The following is a 7,892-nucleotide window of genomic DNA, read 5'->3' on the forward strand; positions in this document are numbered from 1 at the left end:
CCTGAGGTCAGGAGTTTGAGACCAGCCTGGCCAACATGGTGAAACTCCGTCTTTACTAAAAATACAAAAATTAGCCGGGCATGGTGGTGTGGCCTGTAATCCTAGCTACTAGGGAGGCTGAGGCAGGAGAATTCCTTGAACCCAGGAGGCGGAGGTTGCAGTGAGCTAAGATCGCACGACTGCAGCCTGGGTGACAGAGCGAGACTCCATCAAAAAAACAATAGCCCAAAGTCATATAGCTACTGAGTGTCAGAGCCTGAAAATAAGCCCAGGCTATTGGGTTCCAGTGTCCTTGTAGTTAACCACTAATCTTTTCTGCCTGTCAGACTGTCCTCCCATAAGGGCAAGTTGCAAAAGATACTACATAGCTTGTAGCAAGTAAGCACATGGTTTTATATATGTGTATATAAATGTACGGGTAAATATGCATACGTGTATGAAATACTCTGTATATATGTATAGACTATATATATGTGAAATACACTGTATTTCTGCATGAAATACTATTTATATGTGCAGAGTACTATGTATTATATATATGCATGAGATACTATATACATTAGAATATTATATATCATAAAACATGTATGCATGTATAAATACTGTGTATATATGTATGGAATACTATGCATAAAGTATGAAATTTGATATACATATGAAATGTATATGATAGTAAATGTATAGGATACTAAATATATTATCTATGTAGAGGTGGAGAGCAAGTTAAATGTCAACGTGACTTGATACGTTCGAGGTGTTTTTTGCTCTGTTTTGTCTTTGTTTTTTGAGCTACACTTTACTGATTCCATCAGAATCTGAACAGTGGGATGTTCTGAAAGATTTTGAATTGATTCCAGTGTGCAGCTGGAGAGACGATCACTGCCATGTGTAGTTGTCCAGACTCTCCGTGCAGAACTGAAGACTTGCAATTTGGCTGCACCTAACTTTCTTGCAAGACTCCTTAGGTTTGACCACTGGCATGTATATTAATGAATACAGCTAACCCTGGAGTTCTTTGACAAAAGCTATTCCTTTTTCTATCTTCTCTTCCTTATCCAGGTAATGGGACAATTTATAATCATTTTCATTTTACAAAGAACGTTAACCTTACTTTTTAATTTCCGAGTGAATTTTGAAAACATCAGAGACACACTTTTCAGGACTTTGTCAAAGACTTGACAACAATTATTCTATATAGTCATCAGTTTTGTTTGCAGTGATTCACCACCCTGGGGTTTGCAAATACTGGCATTTTTCCCATGTGTGATAACTTCCAGGCAAATGGCCACTCAAATGACGAATTTGTAACGCTAAATGTTTTAAGAAGATAATTAAAAAGAAAATCCTTTTCCAGGTTTGCCATGACAAAATACTCCAGGTTTTGATAAAATAAAAGTGGTGAGGTTAGATTTGGCTCAGTCCCACGCTTCTGAGTGCAAAATATCTGCCAAGTCAAATTAGGCTATAAATTGAAGATGCATGTTGTGGGTATTTTTCATGGGCAAATGTTTCCCAATATTCTTACCACATTTTGTATAGAAATAAGTGATTATCAAATGAACTATCTCAAATGTGAAATATATATATATATAAAATTATTCTCAACATAAGAAATGTTTATTGACTGAGTAGTTTGAAGACATGGTATTATTGTTTTTCCACATGAAGATAATTTTCTTTTTTTTTTTTTTTTTTTTTTTTGAGACATTTTTTTTTGAGACAGAGTCTCGCTTAGTCGCCCAGGCTGGAGTGCAGTGGCGTGATCTCGGCTCACTGCAAGCTCCGCCTCCCGGGTTCACGCCATTCTCCTGCCTCAGCCTCCCGAGTAGCTGGGACTACAGGCGCCCGCCGCCTCGCCCGGCTAATTTTTTTTTGCATTTTTAGTAGAGACGGGGTTTCACCATGTTAGCCAGGATGGTCTCGATCTCCTGACCTCGTGATCCGCCCGCCTCGGCCTCCCAAAGTGCTGGGATTACAGGCGTGAGCCACCGCGCCCGGCCATGAAGATAATTTTCTATTTCCCCAAATTAATCGCATGCCATGGTTTAAGACAATAATTATTTACTAATAAAGTATTCCCAAAGGTAGTCGGGTTAGAGGTAAGAGTTGATAAAAGGCACCCCAGTATTCCCATACCAGCCATGCAAAGCATTTTTGATGCCTTCCTTATTATCAAATCCACTTACCACACTTCCTTCCACCAAAACATCTTGGTTTGTGACTCTGGTTCCAAGCTTGAGAGAAGACGCCAATGAGTTGTCATGCCCTGCCCCACATTATCAAAGAGACTTTCCCCTAGCATTCTAACAGAAGTGTTACCAAACCCAAGCCAAAGCCCAATTCTGTGCAAATGCCAGGATTTGCAAATCCCAGCCCTACAGCTGTCTCCAAAGTGCAGGTGTGGGTGCTTCACCACTGTGCAGATAGCGACATCTTTGTACCTTCACTTCTGTTCCTTTACAGGTGCTGTATTGTCATTTGGACAAATGTCAGCTTTCTCTAACAAGGCCCAAAGCCAAAACATCAGCTTCATTCAGTTGCTGACAACCCCAGCACCTATGCCAAGCAAAGATGCTGAGGAGTCGCATAGGGAGTGGATTCTGAGTCCTGCCAAGGTGCTTGGCATATCACAGAGGCCAAAAGCGACCCCTCTGTGTAACATGAGAACAGCTTAAATCAACATACATTTTACAGTACCAAAAACACAATGGAGAACTTGAAATGCGTATTTTAGGGAGATGAATGACATGGCCTGGAAGTCTCTGTCGAGTCTTTACGGAGTCTTTTGCATGAGTATTTTACTGGCTTAAGAAATCATTTGCTAGGCTTGCTTTTTGTAGTAGGGTTATTGTCTTTTCTCTCCTCCCCACACAGGACATCTAGGACTTAGCTCCAAGGGAGCTCTCTTGATGTGTGTCCAGGATCCTTAGGCTGGGAGGCTTTAGTCAAGGAAACAAAGCCTGAGCTTTGGGGCTGGGAGGGGGCCTTCCACTCACTTCTGCCATAAGCGGGGAGACTTATCTGAGCCCATAAGCAAAGCTTTGCCAACTTAGGGATGCACTTAGGGCCGACCACTGTTGATGAAGAGTCCAGCTCTGTAAAATATTTGAAGAAATTTAATCTGATCCAAATGTGAGTGACCAAGGTCTATGACACAGCCCTCAGGAGACCCTGAGAACACGTGCCCAAGGTGGTCAGGCCACAACTATACAACTGGGTTTTATGCATTTTAGGAGGACATAAGACATAAATCAATCCTTGTAAGATGTACATTGTTTCCATTTGGAAAGGTGGGACAACTGGAAGTGGAGGGCTGGGGGTGGGTCCAGGTTATAGGCAGATGCAAAGATTTTCTGACAGGCAATTGGTTAAAAGAGTTTATCTAAAGACCTGAAATCAATAGAAAGGAAATGTCTGAGTTAAGATAAGAGGCTGCAGTGAGCTATAACGACACCACTGCACTGTACTCTAACCTGGGCAACAGAGTGAGACCCTTTGTCCAAAAAAAAAAAAAAAGAGAGAGCGGGGAGGTTGTGGAGACCAAGGTTCCTATTATGCAGATGAAGCCTCCAGGTAGCAGGCATCAGAGAGAGTAGATTGTAAATGTTAGTGAATGTTTCTTATCAGACTTAGAAAGGTATCAACTTCTTAGTTGATTCTCTACCAGATCAGGAAAAGGACCTGGAAAAGGGAAAGAGATTCTCTATAGAAAGTAGATCTTCCCCAGGAAACAACTTTGCAGGGCTATCTCAAGATATGGCAAATAAACACATTTGGGGTTAAAATACTTGGATTTCCTTTCTTATCTGTCATGTGATGCTATACCAGAGTCAGGTTGGAAAGCAGGTCATGTTATATAGAGTTAAACAAAACCCCTCTGATGAGACTTTATGGTTTGTAGGGCGGACTCTTTAGGCCCCTTAGATAAGAGTTTGGGCAAAAGACGATAAAAGGTCAAAGTTCAGTCCTCACCACCAGGCTTGTTGATGAGTGATTGACTGGTTGGGGATTGTAGGTGGAGTGACTGACGCATATTAATCCTGAAGGCCTAGCTCACTAAAAATTCAGCTGGCACTCAGGGCCATGGGGGTAAATCTGGAAACAGAGCTTAAAATCCAATCCTATAATAATTCCCTAAGTGACACTTTTAGGAAGTCAGAGTCACCGTTAGTGTCTAGTGTATCACTCCATTTATAATTTCTATAATTTCCATAGAAATTGTATTAACTTTCTTAAGAATTAATGTTCTCAACAATTTTGCTACAGGTAGTTAGCCAGGCATGAGTGTGGTGGGAGAGTGCTTCCCATCAGGAATGTCAGGCAACCATCAGGTGATAGTTGGGCAGTGATCACAATGCCTCTCTTATTTTTTTTTTTTTTTTTTTTTTTTTTTTTTTTTGAGACGGAGTCTCACTGTGTCTCCCAGGCTGGAGTGCAGTGGCGCGATCTCGGCTCACTGCAAGCTCCGCCCCCCGGGTTCACGCCATTCTCCCGCCTCAGCCTCCCAAGTAGCTGGGACTACAGGCGCCTGCTACCGCGCCCGGCTAGTTTTTTGTATTTTTAGTAGAGACGGGGTTTCACCATGTTAGCCAGGATAGTCTCGATCTCCTGACCTTGTGATCCACCCGCCTCGGCCTCCCAAAGTGCTGGGATTACAGGCTTGAGCCACCGCGCCCGGCGATGCCTCTCTTAAAGTGATAATTGGCAGCCAGCGCCACCCCATGGAGACACCATTTCCTGATAATTCACAGTTGTCACACTAAAGTGATAATTGACCGCAGGCCCCAGGGATACGCAATTTGCCAAACAATTGAGATTGTTAATCTGCAGCTTCCAATAAAATCTCAGGAGCTTGGGCATTCGCCTTAGGAGACAAAATGGCGGAATATGACCTTCTGAGGGCATTCCACTGGAAAAGGGAAGAAAGCCTCAGGTGGGCATGCCCACAGCTTCCTAAACACACTGCACATGCTCACCTCTCAAGGCAAGTAGGTCATCATGCGTGTGTGTGGCTCACCCTTAAGGAAGAATGAGGGAAAATGGGTGCAAGATGCCAGAAGCAGGCCAGCAAATAAAGTCCTAGAGTAAAGGTTAAATGGGGCACTTGTCCTTCAAGTTACCCACTTGGATCTCTTCTAAGTGTACTTTTCTTTCTTTCCTGCTCTAAAACTTTTTAATAAACTTCCACCCCTTCTCTGAAACTTGCCTCAGTCTCTTTTTCTGCCTTATGCCCCTCAGTTGAATTTCTTCTTTCTTCTGAGGAGGCAAGAATTGAGGTTGCTGCTGTTAAAGCAAACTAAATATGACCTGAGAAGGACTTGGTACTTCTATAGTTCATCCTTGTGGATGAACTGCAACCTAACTTAGTAGGTCGACAAGATTAAAAACCTAACTTAGGAGTATGCACCTGTAACAATAGCTGAGTCTTGGCCAATCCCAGCGGCCATACTTCAACCACTTACAGACCGTTAAGTGCTCAAACTGTGTTCAAATAAGGCAAACACCGAGCTGTAACCAATCCAGTTGTTTTTGTATCTCACTTATGATTTCTCTACGTCACTTCCCTTTTTTGTCTATAAATTGGTTCTGACCACAAGGCATCCCTGAAGTCTCTTTCATTGCTCAGTTTAAACTCTTTTAAATTTAATTTGACTGAAGTTTTTATTTTAACACATCAGACCCATCAGTAGTTTGGATATTCGCCACCCCCAAACAATTTCATGCTCTTCTAGAGTTTTCTATACCAAGAATGGCATTGTAGATGCCATTGGAGTTATTTCTCCCTTTCTCTTTCCATTTTTTTTTTTAACTGCAGCAAAACATTTGGTAGTTGACATGCTATACACTTTATTCAAAGACAACCAATGCCCTTGGTTCAATAAGCCCAGAAAGTCTGAGGGATTTGAGGCCAGTGCTGGGGAATCCAGGTCTGTGAGATTTCCCTGGGATTTGATGAGGATCTGAGCAGATTCTCTGAGCCTGTTTCAGCCACATTAATGTTGGGCATTGAAAACTTTCCTTTACTTCATTTTGCTCGCTAATAGTGTTATCCAGAATTGAGTAGTATCCAGAAAAGGCTGTGGATAGCAGAGAAATATGATTTAGAATAGTGGAATTGTGGGGCCATGGGTAGAATAAAAATGCAGGAAGAAAAAGCTGGCTCAAAAAAGAAGAGATCACATAAAAGTTTTTAAAAGGGAGACATAAAATTGTGTTCATATTTGACACCCAAATTTTTTTAGTTTTTTAAATTTTTAATTGCTATTGGTACATCATAGGTGAATATGTTTATGGGGTACATGTGGTGTTTTGATATGGGCATGCAATGTGTAACAATCAAACCAGGGTAATCTGGGCACCCATCGCCTCAAGCATTAATCCTTTCTCTGTGTTAGGAATATTCCAATCCCACTCTTTTAGTTATTTAAAAATATGCAAGGAATTATTGTTGACATAGTCACCCTGTTGTGCTATCAAATACTAGATCTTATTCCTTCTATGTTTTGCACCCGTTAATCATTCCAAATTATCCCCACTCCCTCACACCACTCCCCTTCCCAGCCTTTGCTAACCATCCTTCTACTCCCTATCTTTAGGAGTTCCATTGTTTTAATTTTTAGCTTCCACATGTGAGTGAGAACATGCAAAATTAGTCTTTCTGTGCCTGGTTTATTTCACTTAATGTAAATGTCCTCAAGTTCCATCCATGTTGTTGTAAATGATAGGATCTCATTCTTTTTTATTAATTTTTAATTTTCGTGGGTACATCATAGGTGTATATATTTATGAGGTACATAAGAGGTTTTGATACAGGCATGCAATGTGTAATAATCATATTATGTAAAATGGGGCATTCATCCCCTCAAGCATTTATCCTCTGTGTTACAAACAATCCAATTATACTTTTTTAGTTATTTTAAAATGTACAATTAAATTATTATTGACTATAGTCACCCTGTTGTGCTATTAAATACTAGATCTTATTCATTCTTTTAAACCATTTTTTGTACCTACTGAACATCCTCACTCCCCTCACAGCTCCCAATTACCTTTCCTAGCTTCTGGTAATGATCCTTCTACTCTCTATCTCCATGATTTCAATTGTCTTAATTTTTAGCTCCGACAAATAAGTGAGAACATGAGAAGCTTATCTTTCTGTGCCTGACTTATTTCACTTAATATAATGACCTTCAGTTTCATCCACATTGTTGCAAATGACAGGATCTCACTCTGTTTTAAGGCTGAATAGTACTCCATTGTGTACACGTATCACTTTTTTTTTTTTTGAGATGGAGTCTTGCTCAGTTTCCCAGGCTGGAGTGCAGTGGCACGATCTCGGCTCACTGCAAGCTCTGCCTACTGGGTTCACGCCATTCTCTTGCCTCAGCCTCCTGAGTAGCTGGGACTACAGGCACCCGCCACCATGCCCGGCTAAATTATTTTGTATTTTTAGTGGAGACGAGGTTTCACCATGTTAGCCAGGATGGTCTCAAATCTCCTGACCTCATGATCCACCCGCCTTGGCCTCCCAAAGTGCTGGGATTACAGGCGTGAGCCACGCGCCCGGCCTGTAGGTATCACATTTTCTTTATCCATTCATCTATTGATGCACACTTAGGCTGCTTCCTTATCTTGGCTATCATGAGTAGTGTTGCAATAAACTTCAGAGTGCAAACATCTCCTCAACATACTGATTTCCTTTCTTTTGCATATATTCACAACAGTGGGATTGCTGGATCATATGGTACTTATATTTTTAGTTTTTTGAGGAACCTCCATACTGTTCTCCATAGTGGCTGTTCAATACTTTTAATAAATGGTGGGGTGAGATACTGTCTGAAAAGATGTAGTCCTTGACTTTCCAAGACTGGATATGGGGCTCGTAGGTGATA

The sequence above is a fragment of the Papio anubis genome, chromosome X, assembly GCF_008728515.1.
Source record: "Papio anubis isolate 15944 chromosome X, Panubis1.0, whole genome shotgun sequence".
Taxonomy (NCBI): domain Eukaryota; kingdom Metazoa; phylum Chordata; class Mammalia; order Primates; family Cercopithecidae; genus Papio; species Papio anubis.